Source organism: Myodes glareolus, chromosome 13 (genome assembly GCF_982192425.1).
Source record: "Myodes glareolus chromosome 13, mMyoGla1.1, whole genome shotgun sequence".
Taxonomy (NCBI): domain Eukaryota; kingdom Metazoa; phylum Chordata; class Mammalia; order Rodentia; family Cricetidae; genus Myodes; species Myodes glareolus.
In genome coordinates this window covers 33846577-33859533 of record NC_142038.1, presented here as the reverse complement: position 1 = coordinate 33859533, position 12957 = coordinate 33846577, and positions in this window count along the sequence as shown.

The window sequence follows — 12957 nt, the reverse complement described above, 5'->3', positions numbered from 1 at the left end:
CATACAGCGGCACACACACATTTTTTAAAAAAATGAATCTCTAAAAAAAAAGAAAACAAATGAATATCTTTAAATCTTCTCAGTCTTTGAAATTGGCGTATTCTTAATAGTTCGGTAAGAATATTCTTATTGTTTGGTTTATCTTCTTTTAAACTTTCAAGGCTTTCTTAGTGAGGTGTAAGATCAATCATTGCTAATGTGTGTTTCTATTTTCTCCACTTTATTTATTTAAGCAGGCCATTCATGGTGCTGACATTTTTGTCTAAACGAGCTGAGTGGTTGTTGAGTTTTTATTTTCCATATAGTAATTTTTCTCATTTATTTTATCTTTTTAAATTTTTTATTCATTTTACATACGGCCACAGTCCATTTAGTCTTCAGAGTTGACTTTTTCACATGCTTTATAATGTCTCCTATAGTCTATTTTAATATTTCATTGGTTTTATTTTTATTTAAAATGATTTTCAATCTGCAATTAATTTTGGTAATAAAAACCATAAAATTTAAAAAATGCCCAGGAAAATGTTTAGAGTTTTCTTCACTGGCACAGTGTAGAAGAGGGCATTGCTTTTTCCCCAGGAAATGTGATAGTAGCTGGAAGACCCTGTAGATGATCACCAACCACGCTGTGAGCTATCTTCTTAATTTCAGGTTACTGAGAACTTTATCATGACTGGGGGTTGAATCTTGTCATTTTTTTAAATTTTAAGTGTATATTCAGAAAATGATACAAACTTCATGTTTTTATTCTCTTCATATAATGCATTGCAGAGTTTTATTTTTTAAAATGGTAAAGCACCCTTGCATTTCTGGTACCCCTTTGCATCCCACTATATCATGTCATATAATTGTGGGTATGTGTTTTCATGAAACAAGGTTACTAATATTAAGAATTTTATATCTATGTTTATGAGCTATTTTGTTTGGACAATTAATTTGTCTAATTTTTGGTTTAAGTTGCAATTGGTAAATATAGTTTATCTCTATTTTCTGAAAGATTATGTGTAAGATTGACATTAATCATTTTTTAAAAAACATTTCATAGAAATTATTAGTACAATTGTATTTGTAAACTTTTCTTCTGAAAATGTTCCCAGTCACCTAGCTTGAATCTTTTTGCTGAATTCAGTTCTAATCACAAGCAAGCAAGGAGTAGCTCCTTCCAGTGTTGGCAAACCAAAGCGGCTTACAGGCTGGGTTAAAAAATCTAAAGCCTGATGACTCAAAATCCTGAGTGTTGCAGAATATTTATCAGACTATGCAGAGATGTGTTGCATTTGTTTAATTATGTAAAGATGTGTTGCTGTTTTACTGTGCTTGCCTAAGGTGCCTGATTGATCTAATAAGCAGCTGGACAGCCAATAGCAAGAGAGGAGGTATGGGTGGGATTTCTGGGTAGGGAGAGTAAGTAGGAGGAGGAATTTCAACTCAAAGAAGAAAGAAGACGACAGAAATACACCAGAGGTCAGTCAGTTAGACATGGAGGAAGCAGGAAAGTAGGAAATACAGAATAAAAAAAAAGGTTAAAAAAAAAAACCAAAACCAAAACCAGAGATAAAACAGAGATGAATAGAAACAGGTTAAATTAAGTCAGAAGAGGTAGTGAGACAAACCTATGTTAGGGTTGAGCATTCATAATTAATAGTAAGTCTCTGTGTCTTTATTTGTGAGCTGGTTGGCAGCCTAAAGAAACTTCCAACTACACCCGAGTACCAGAGGCTTGTCCAGTACTCCAGGCTTTAAAGGACAGTCAGTCTCTCACAAATCTAGGTGCAAAGAGGCGTGTGACTTTGGGCTGCTAGTGCAATGCTCCGTACTTAGCAGCAGCCGGTGGTGCTGCAGTCAGTGCCAGCTGGTGTTACAGTAACAAGGCCTTAGGTATCGGGGCCATGGTTCCCAAGAACTGTGATACAGCTCTGGGGCCAAGGGACTTGCTTCCTGGCACTCTTCTAGAGACACGGGCCTTCAATGTCTCAGTTTTGATGTCACAGTCTTCCACTTTCCAGATGCTACATTTTTCTTCTCTTCTTGTCTTGATCCCTGTGTCCTTTGTCTCAGTCGCCTTTGCTTCCTGCAGCCTCTGACCCTCGTTGCTCTCTGGGGCTCTTGACCTACCTCTTGGCTGTCACTGCTATCGCTGCTGCTGCTTTTTGACATTGCTCCAGAGCTCAGCCCCCTCTGCCTATGAAAAAGATCACAAATAAGCAGCAAAAGTACTAGGAAGCTCTTCATTAGGCTAGAAATATTGTCACAATGCCAGGGGGAAGATGGTGTGGGACAATTCTGTATTCTGTCAATTGTGTTATAAATAAATGCTGATTGGCCAATAGCCAGGCAGGAAGTATAGGTGAGACAACCAGACAGGAAGTAGAGGCGGGCAATGAGAACAGGAGAATTCTGGGAAGGAGGAAGCCCATTCCCTGCAGTCCTCCCCAGATACTGAAGAAGCAAGATATGACCTGCCCTGCTGAAAAAGGTACTGAGCCATGTGGCTAACATAGATAAGAATAATGGGTTTATATAAGTTCTAAGAGCTAATACAAAGCCCGAGCTAATGGACCAATCATTACTATTATATAGACCTCTGTGTAATTTCTTTAGGGCTTACTGGCTGTGGGAACTGGGCAGGACAGAAACCCCAACAAGCAGGCCCTCATGTTACAGGAAGAGCAGGAAGATATATTCCAACAGGCTCAAAGTAAGCTTGGTTATAGAGCCAGAAGGAGGCGATAGGGCAGAACCACACTATGTGCAGTACGTAAATGCAAAGTTGTACGTTCACCAATGACTACACAGGGTTGGTTTCTACCAATTACAGTCCTTATATCAAGCTGTTCCTAGGCCTCAGCCTGTACCAATCACAGACTTTCTGCTGAGCTCAGGGCTGCTTAACTGAAGGGCTCCTCTCCTTGCCTGAGTGAGACTTAGCTGTAAATCAGGCAGGGTTATCTACAGTTTGCCCAGGCACAGCTTGTCTGGAGCGGCCATGACTGGAACAATGATTTTTGGAGCGTGCCTTGTGGCTTCAGCTGTAATGTCCTTTTAGCTAGAGTGATATATTCCTTAAAGGGCTCGTGGAAGATTTAAGCTGACCAGGTGATGTGGGACACGGTCTGATTGTTTGGCAAGGAACTTCTTGGCTGGTGGATCTCGGCTTGATGCAATAAGAGTGGGAAGGGGTGCGACATCAGCCACGCATGCAGTTGAGTAGCTCATTCAGTTCAAAGTATTCAAAGGAAAAAAATGAAAGTGTATGTGTTATAATAAAGAAACAGAATAGCAGGTTTGAGGAAGGCGCTCACACAAAATTATCCGTTAGAATGGGCTTTATCAGGAGAAAGCCTCATGATCACGGGGCGCCATGATCAACTCTTGAAGAGGGAAAGCAATTTGGACGGATATAGCATTGCTTAGAGATAATGCCATCAGGGCCTTGAAGGGAGGGAGAGACTTTCCTCCCATTTTATCAGAAGAAATAGCTTAACATAGAAGAGTTAAGACAGCTGCCAGACACAGGATGAGGTGGCGAGGTATGAGGGGAGGCTGAAGTGCCAAGGGACAGCCTTCGGAGAAGCTCTCCAAGCACAGGGGAGTTTTGATTTTATGGATTTTTAGAGGCTGGCAGGAAATTTTATGGCACAGCAGACACAGTTTGACCCAGTTTATGTGACCAGGAGTCAGGTATTGGGTGAGAGCATCTCACAGCTATGAGACAGAAGGGCAGGGCTGCTTGTGTCTTCCCACGGAGACCTGAGGTCTGTGTGCTCTAATCTTCACAGCAGCGGCTGTCAGCAGCAGGGGTTGTGGCTTGAGGGTCTGTGATCTAACAGCATGTGCATCAAGGAATTGCCATTAACATTCCAGTACTGAACAGTTCCATTCATCCCGTGGCCCAGGGAGGGCTGACTCCTCCCAACCTGTGTCAGAAGGTTTTCCTTTAATAGAGCTACTCGTATTTTCAACTTCTTCTATGTCAGTTTGGAACTTATTTTTTCACCAAAGAATTAATGCAATTGTATGAATTATGACATTCTTTTAGTAAATGCTGGATTCGAAGTGATAGCTCTTTTCATAAAATAAAGCACTTGTTGGCTTTCTTTCCTTTCTTTCTCCCTTTCTTCTTCCCTCCCTCCCTTCTCTACTCTCTCTCTCTCTCTCTCCTCCTTTTTTCCCTTCCTTCCTCCCTCCCTCCGTCCCTCCTTCCCTCCCTCCCTCCCTCCCTCCCTTCCTTCTTTCCTTTCTCCTTCACTGGGAGGTTGAGCTGATAATTAATTTTATAAATAATCCCAAGAAAAAAGGTTTGGCTTTCCTCACTATCTGCACTTGGTCTTCAACAAAAGACTGATAATTGATCCCCTCTCCCCATACTATTTGTTTTAGAAAACAGATAGCAATGAACCAGGTTTCATTGATTTCTGCTCTACTTACTATTTTTGTTCTACTAATAATTATTTAGTTTGTTATTCCTTTTTTTTGTCTTCTTAAGATCGATCATGATATTACAGTTTTCTTCTTTTTAAAATTGTGAATTTCCTTCCAGCTATTATTTCGGGGGCATACTACAAATTGATATATGTTTTCATTATTAGTCAATGAAATTTTCATTCATTATTACTCACTTTCTTCTTTTGACTTCTCCATTGGTCCTTGGTTAGTTAGGAATATGTAGTTTTGGGACTGGGGAGATGGCTTTATGGGAGGTGTTTGTTACACAAGTCAGAACATTTGTTGTATAAGTAATGTGAATTCAAAACTCCATCACCTCTGTAAACCAGACATTACTACTGAGCATGCCTACAACCCAATGTCGCACAGGGAGACAGGTCACTCCTGAGAAGTTGCCAGCCAGTTTTTCTGAAATCGGGTTGGTGAGAGACCTGATCTCAAAAAATAAACTGGAAAGCAATTGAGGAAGACACTCCCAATGTTCTCCTTTGGCCTCTACATGTATGCATATATGTATACACCCAACACATACACCTCCCCCACACACATACGCACACATGCACACATGCATATGCCCAGCACACACACACAGAGTTTAATTTCTGAACTGTTGAAAAAGCATATTGCTATTTATTCTACTAATACTAGATATTGCAAGCTGCAGGGATTCAAATGGCTTTATTGTACTCTTGATGCTCAGCCTGTGTTCATTTAATCTTTTGTATGAACTTGGGGAGAATGCTATTCAATGTGGTTTCTATCCCTGTTACTGTTACCAATATTTTTTCATCTCAATTACTAAAAAGCACTTTTTAAGTTTCCAACTATAGTTGCATATCTTTTTCTATGCCTCACTTTAGTTTCGTGATTATTGTGATTATTTCACAGAGTTTGAAACTCTGTTATTGAGAACATTTGAATTTATTTTGTTTTCTTACTACACTGATATTAATATATATGAGATATTAATTATAACTATGAAATATTCCCTCTGCTTCTCCAGTAATCCTGTCTTGGCATTTACCTTGTTAATATTAATAAAGGCCCACTTTTAAAAATGTGTTCTGTCTATATAGGATATCTTTTCTTCATTTTATTTAAAATTGATCTTTGTTTAATAAATCATAGAACGTAGAATCTCCAGACATGTAGGTATTAATCATTCATTCATGGTTCACAATTAAACTCATTGCTGTTTACTTTCCGACTTTTATTTTTTAAAACCCATACTACTTCAGCCATTTTAAACCACTGCCAGGCAAGGGTGATGAATTGGTTGAAGAGAGATCATTGCATTTCCTTTGTTCTGAGAAATGGAGAGGAATGTGCTAGTCTGCCGGTGTAGCCAGCGGTGGCAGAGGTAAAGGAAAAGGTTAAGGAAGTGTGCTATATAGACCTTGGAGAAGTAGAGAAGTTTTCTGACAAATGATGTGAGCTAAGAGACAAGAGCTTGTTTGGGAGAGGGTTAAATTTATATAAAGTAAATGAATTAAAGAGACAGAGACAGAACTTCTTTCTTCTTCTTCTTCTTCTTCTTCTTCTTCTTCTTCTTCTTCTTCTTCTTCTTCTTCTTCTTCTTCTTCTTCTTCTTCTTCTCCTCCTCCTCCTCCTCCTGCTCCTCCTCCTCTTCCTCCTCCTCCTCCTCCTGCTCCTCCTCCTCTTCCTCCTCCTCCTCCTCCTCCTCCTCCTCCTTTTCTCCTTCTTCTTAAATAAGGGGCACATTTGAATGGTACAAATACTGCTAGAGACGGAGGTAAACACTTGGGGTTGATACTGATGGGGAAGTCAGTTTCTTTGACTGCATTGTGGTGGTTTTGTGGTTCTGTGCACGAGCTCAATGCTATTCCCACTAGTAACAGAAGCTGCTCGGAGATTCACAATCAAGTGAGCTTTGAAATTAAGTCAGAGTTGGGACTTCAAGTCTACTGATTATGAAAAGTTCTTGCTTGTCCGAAAAAAAGGTCAAAGTGCCTACGTGTGATATCCTTTGCGGTGTTCATAATTTCAGCTGTATTTGTGTTATCTGTGATGATTTTTCTGGGGTATTGGGAAGTACTAAAGAGACATAAACAAATGGGTAAGTAACCAGCCAGAGGCAGACAGGACTAGAATTGGCAGCAAGAGTCACAGTGAGAGAAAAAGCCACCTACAATCAACAGCATTCTCCCGGGGTAAGAGGAGAAGGAAGATCAGGACGCAGCCTAGGTTTGGAGTAAGACTTTAAAAGAAACAATGAGCTGGTATTTCTTCTCTGATTTAAATTTTAATGGGATCTTCATAATCTCTTAATACCTCCGAGCGCTGACAATTCCTCGGCTATTGGGGACATCACTCAATCCTATTTCGTTGAGTTTAAGTTTCAACTTACATAAAGTATATGCAGGAAATTTGGAGGGTATAGTTGTATTCATCTGCTGTGCTTTGGCCATGCCTGTGTTATGGTTGGTGCATGAACAAGAAGGAAACAGCGTGAAGAGAAAGGGAGAAAACACTAAAACGCTTCTCACTCTGAAACAGTCATTTTCTCAGGATGTGATTACATGTTCCAGGCTGGCCTCAAACCTGTGGCTGATCTAATAAGCTACTTTGTGTGTGTGTGTGTGTGTGTGTGTGTGTTTTAGTGCTCTAGATAATCCTGACTGGTACAGAATCAATAACTGTCTACTTTCTCATAAGTTCTTCCACCCAACCCTCAAATTTTGTCTTGTTTTTGTTGTTATAGTGCTCAGATCACTTTGTGGTCTATAATAAAAGTTTCCACAGTTGCTTAGTCTCAGCTCCATATTGTTTCAAATATATCTTGTTTTGAATATATCTCTAGGATAAAACACACACACACACACACACACACACACACACACACACACTTTTTGGAGGACCACAGACCTGCTAGTTATACTCACTCTATTTTCTCTCCTTCCCTCCCTTTTCTTCCTTTTCTTCCTTTCCCTTCCTCCCTTCTGTTTCTTCCTCACCTCCCTCCTTCCCTCTGATACTCCCACTATCCCTCCCTTTCCTTCCCTTCCCTCTCTCTCTTCCCTTCCTACCTTCTGTCTCTTCCTCACTTCCCTCCTTCCCTCCCTCTCTTCCTCCCTCCCTTCCTCTCTCCCTCCCTATATTCTTTCCTTCCTTCCTTCCTTCCTTCCTTCCTTCCTTCCTTCCTTCCTTCCTTTCTTCTCTCTTATGAACCGATAAATTAAATCAGGATCATGGGTGAAGAATTATTTACAGGAGGATGGACAATTTACCAGGTGCTTCACCACTGACGTAAGACTCATCCCTCCTCCAGAACAATAACCACCCGTAAGTCCTCCGGGAGGGCCAGGGCCTCATGAGCCCCTCCCTCCTTCATAACAGAAGTTCGACTCATCCCTTCGAGTACAAGTACTCACAGCTGCTGTGGGTTCAAGAGTACTCAGTATTCTGTGTTTGGAAGTTACTGCCGCAGGTTGCTCCCACCACGTCCCCCACCTCTTACGTTCTTTCTGCTCTCTAAAACTGTTCCCTGAGCCTTACAGGGGGTGGTACAGATGTCCCATTTAGGGCTAAGAACGTCACAGTGTTTTTGCAAACTGTGAGTCTCTGTAATAACTGTTTTTATTTTGTTCTGTTTCACCAAAGCTAACAGTAGCCCCAGCCTATGAGGATACAGACAAATACTTAGAAGGTAATCTGATTATGTCAGTTTAGAAAAATAACACCTGCGACTTTCCCACTAAGACCTATGACCTTCGCAGCCACAGAGTTCTAGTACCTGATGGAATTGTTTCCCATGAAGCAGGCCTGGAATTCAGTAAGAAGTGGTTGCTTATCCACACCACAGTCATGCCACTGTTAAACCAGTGAATACACCGTGCCTGGCTGATCCTAAGTACAGCATGCAGGGTTCATAGCTGAGTAAGACTGCTGATGACAGCTCTTCCCTAGAAGCCTTTTGTGATATTATGAAACTTACTCAGTAGGGAAGAAGCTTCTAGATCAATGTCAAGTCAACTTGAGTCCCATGTCTTTCAGCCAAATTCTATGGTGTCTTCAGCAATATTTTATTGCTAGATTTTTGAAGGATAGCATAGCCTTCACTCACTTTGAATTCCCATACCCTAGGCTGTCCTTGAACTCATGGCAATTCTCCTAGATCAGCCTTCAAGTGTTAGGATTATATGCTTCAGGTATCATAGCTACGTAATGGGTATGCTCTTAATGCTAATTGAGAAGCAGAAACTCTAATATGATTGGTAGCTATGCTCAGTGCTGGGTGTCTCACGTCACTCAAGTTTCTGCTAAACATAGTTATTTATTTCCTGAGCTGCTTTTTATCTCTGACTGAACACTGGAAACTCGTAACATCTGGATTCTGTATTAGTTACTTTTCTGTTTCTGTAATCAAACACAGTGACCAAGACAACGTACAGAATGAAATGTTTATTTGACTTCTAGTTCCAGAGGAATGGGAGTCTGTCACAACAGGGAGGCATCTCAGCAAGCTATAGACAAGGTGGCTATCGTCATAGCTGAGAGTAATATCTTCAATCACAAGCAGGAAGCGGAGAGAGTAAACTGGGGATGGAATATGGCTTTGAAACTTTAATCCCAGTGACATACTTTCTCTGTCAAGGTCATGCCTCCTAAGTCTCTCCAAACAGTACCACTAGCTGGGGAACATACATTCAAATGCCTGATCCTGTGGTGATATTCTTATTAAAACTGCCCCAGAGTCTGAGCATCATGGTTCATTTATTTCCCCAGGTGAGTCTAACGTGTATCATGGGCTGAGAATCCTGGCCCTGTCTTTGGGCTAGAGGAAACCTTTAGTTCATGACTCAAGATCTGATTGACTTGTTTGTGAAGTCCCTAGGAGTAAAAGTACGAATGAGAACATTTTGTTTTACATGTGCCTTGAGGAACTGTAATTTGCACAACTTTGGTAAACAAAACCATGAAATAATGCTGTATGCCGTTTATTGTCTGCTGATACAGGAATTGTCTTTCTCCTTCTAATAAGTTTCATTTTACATCTGCAGTTTAGGAACCAATTTGAGGAGTGACAAGTTGTAACTATAGAGAGAGGAGACCCCATGTTTCAGCAACATGACAAAAATGATGGACGTTCCAGAACGAATTGGCTGGCCGCCAATTCAGTGACAGTGATTGATTCATAGATCCTGTTCGTTGTTGTCCTGTTATTTAAACCGAAGGGAGCTTCGGGTTGGGAGGGTGGTCTAACCTACATCAAAGTGGAAATGAGTCTTGAGCATTGGGCTCTTAAGAGAGAGGTTGATTAGTCACACACAAACTTTACTAATCAGAAGAAGAACGTAAAGCACTCGGTACCTCAGCTTCCAGTTTAAAGTCACGGGGGTTACAGAAAGACTTACCAAGCTGTGGTTTGTATGAGCTGCTAAATTTTAGGTTGATTTGTCTCAAGTTCCCAGGCTTCATACCTATCTGTTTAGGAGGCCTGGTTAAACATGAATTCATTTAGAAAAATTTTAATATAATTAAGCCCTGAACATTGAATGCCCGAAAATACTCATTTTTAAGCTGAAACTAACATTTAACTACGTTTTACCTGGCAATATTACTTCTTACTCTTTGGCAGCAGTGACTTGCAGGAAATGATTCTGACACTCGTCTCTAAGATCTGACCTTCAGCCAGATTCTCTGTGCAGTTCAATAGCATGATTCATGTCGGTGCTTTACCACTGTAGGGTCGAGAAAGTCTAGGATAGAAGTGAAAAGACGCATCCAAAGAACACCCACTTATCACCTTCCCCATTATCTGTTATGTTTGTTTTTCACATTTTATCAAAAGGCCTATAAACTTGACCTTGTGCTAGTCTCTAAACTCCTAATTCCGTCTCAGTCTGGATTCCATGATTCATCGTTTAAACTTTGCTGTTTATTATATCTTAGCACTTTTATTTTCATAATGTATCTAGTCTTGGACCTGCTCCCCATGAAGGGAGTGCCAGGACCTGGGAATCTTTATTTGCCCACATGTCCTTTGGCTTCCTTCCAGGTTCTCCCACAGAAATCCCGAGTCTGGTGCTGGTCAATGTGCGGTGAGCTATTTCCCTCAAGTCTTCCCAGGCAACACCATGCCTTCTCCATTTGCTTTGCCTTGAGTTGTGTTTTGAATGTGAAGCACTTGGTCCCTAACTGGTGGCACTGTCAGGGAAGGTTGTGAACCCTTTTAGACACCTAGCCTCACTGGAAGAAGTGAGTTACTGGGAGCGGTCTTGAGATTTCAAAGCTCAATTCCACTTCCTGTTGACTCTGCTTTCTGATTGTAGATGCAGTGTGACCAGCCATGCCCTGCCCCTCAAGCCTCATAATGACAGCGGCAAGAAAAATAACGACCATACCTTTTTTTTAGAAGGGAGTTTCAAGAGTCCTGTTAAAAATGTGTCATTCTGATGACCATGGGGTTGGTTTTTGCAGCTACTTGCCTGCACACAGAGCCCCACAAATCTCAGGATGCTTCCTGCTGTGTCATCTGAGGGGTATGACTTCCACAGTGTAGGCTATGGGCGCCTGCACAAGGCTCACCTGCCTGCAAGCACTGATGCAGCCCTCCAAAGCACCAGTTACCCTTTCAAATTCATGACCACCGAGTGTGAGCTGCAAACGCAGATTACCAATAGTTTAGTGTTGGGTAGACCCTTAAAAAAAAAAAAAACATTGCTACAAATCACTGTTTTTAAGAATCAGGGTTTCTTTTTCACCTCTTTAACAATGGGGGTTGTTGGTAAATATTGAAAAGGTAAAAGCCTTTAAACACAAGTTAACCTCTGAAATCATGTAACCCTGTACTTTATTGAATATTATGTTTTATTTACTCTTGATTATTGTGTATAACTCTCCCTGCCTTTTGTCACATGTGACAGTTCAACCACTCTCAGCTGAACTCAAAACAATTTGGAGTTCCCAAGAATGTCATTTCGCTGTTTCCGTTAGACAAGCGAGTTGGTTATGAAAGAACAGTTTGAATGCAGGGGTTTTGGTTGGGAAGAGCAGAAGGGATGATTGTCATTGGTGTCACGTTACAGATCCTGGAGTTATTCATTCGGATGCAGCTAAACTCAAGCAGAATGATTGAGAAGCAGTTTTTGAAGGTCCCTACAGAGCAGCGAAGCCACAGACCTGGACAAGGCAGTCCTTCAGAGTTGACTATTTAACAGAACACTTTAGAGAGTGCCCAGCCTATTGTATTTCTTAGAACCGTGCTTCTCAACCTGTGGGTCCCGACCCCTTGAGGTCAGATGATCTTTTCATATGGGTTGCATATCAGATAGTCTGTGCATTGGATATTTATATTACATTTCAAACAGTAGCAAAACTGTAGTTATGAAATATTAGTGAAAACAATCTTATGGTTGGGGTTGTTACAATGTGAGGAGCTGTATTAAAGGGTCACAGTAATAGGAAGGTTGAGAAACACTGCCCTAGAAAGTGAGCTAATATCTTGCAGTGAGGGTGATACTACATCTACACATGTGATAGTAGCTGGACAAAATGTATAGGGGCGATGATAAAATTGAGGATACAGCGAGGAAAAAGGGTGAGGTCAGAAGGTCGAGAGGAGATGCCAGTCATCCCCACAGGCAATAAGACATGCTGGAAGACAGATAAAGCCGCAATCAACGTGGCAGAATGCAGATTAGTAGAAAGGGGTTTATTTTAGTTGTAAAAACTAGTTAGTAATAAGCCTGAGCTATTGGTTGAACATTTATAAGTAATGTAAGCCTCGGTGTGGTGATTTGGATGCAGTTTTTGGGATGGGAAAAAAATCCACCTACCATGTGGTATTGTAGTGGCATGACAGGTGTCATTCTCCAGAGATACTGAATTCTAGTCCCCAGTTTTCACCAGAGAGCAAAGCACCCTGGGATTCTGCTTCAGCTATTCTCTAGGGCACGATACTCCAAATACAATACCTTGACATTTGAGAAAACTGCAGAAGCAGGAAGGCTACTGTCATCTACCTCTCCCCATTTCCTTCTGAAGCAGGGCATGGGATCTCATGTGACATTAAAGAGTATCCTCGAGACAAGACCTCAGGTAGCCCCAGCTGGCCTCAGACTAGCCAACTATGTAGTTGAGAATGACCTTGAACTTCTAATCTGGTGCGGGAGAATTGTTTGTATTCTGTCAATCATGTTTTAAATAAATGCTGATTGGCCAGGCAGGAGGTGTAGGTGGGAAAACCAGACAGGAAGTGGAAATGATGCAAAGAGAGCAGAAGAATTCTGGGGAGGAGGAAGTTGAGTCCTCCCACTCCTGCCCAGATCACTGAAGCAGCGGGATGTGAGCTGCCACACTGAAAAAGGTACTGAGCCACATGGCTAAAATAGATCAGAAAAATGGGTTAATCAAGATATGAGAGTTAGCCAGTGGGAAGCCTGACCTAATGAGCCAATCAGCATTATAACTTACGGAGTTCTCTGTGGTTGATTTTCTCTGGGACTAAACAGCTGTGGGGTACTGGGGGGGCGGGCGGGACAGAAAACA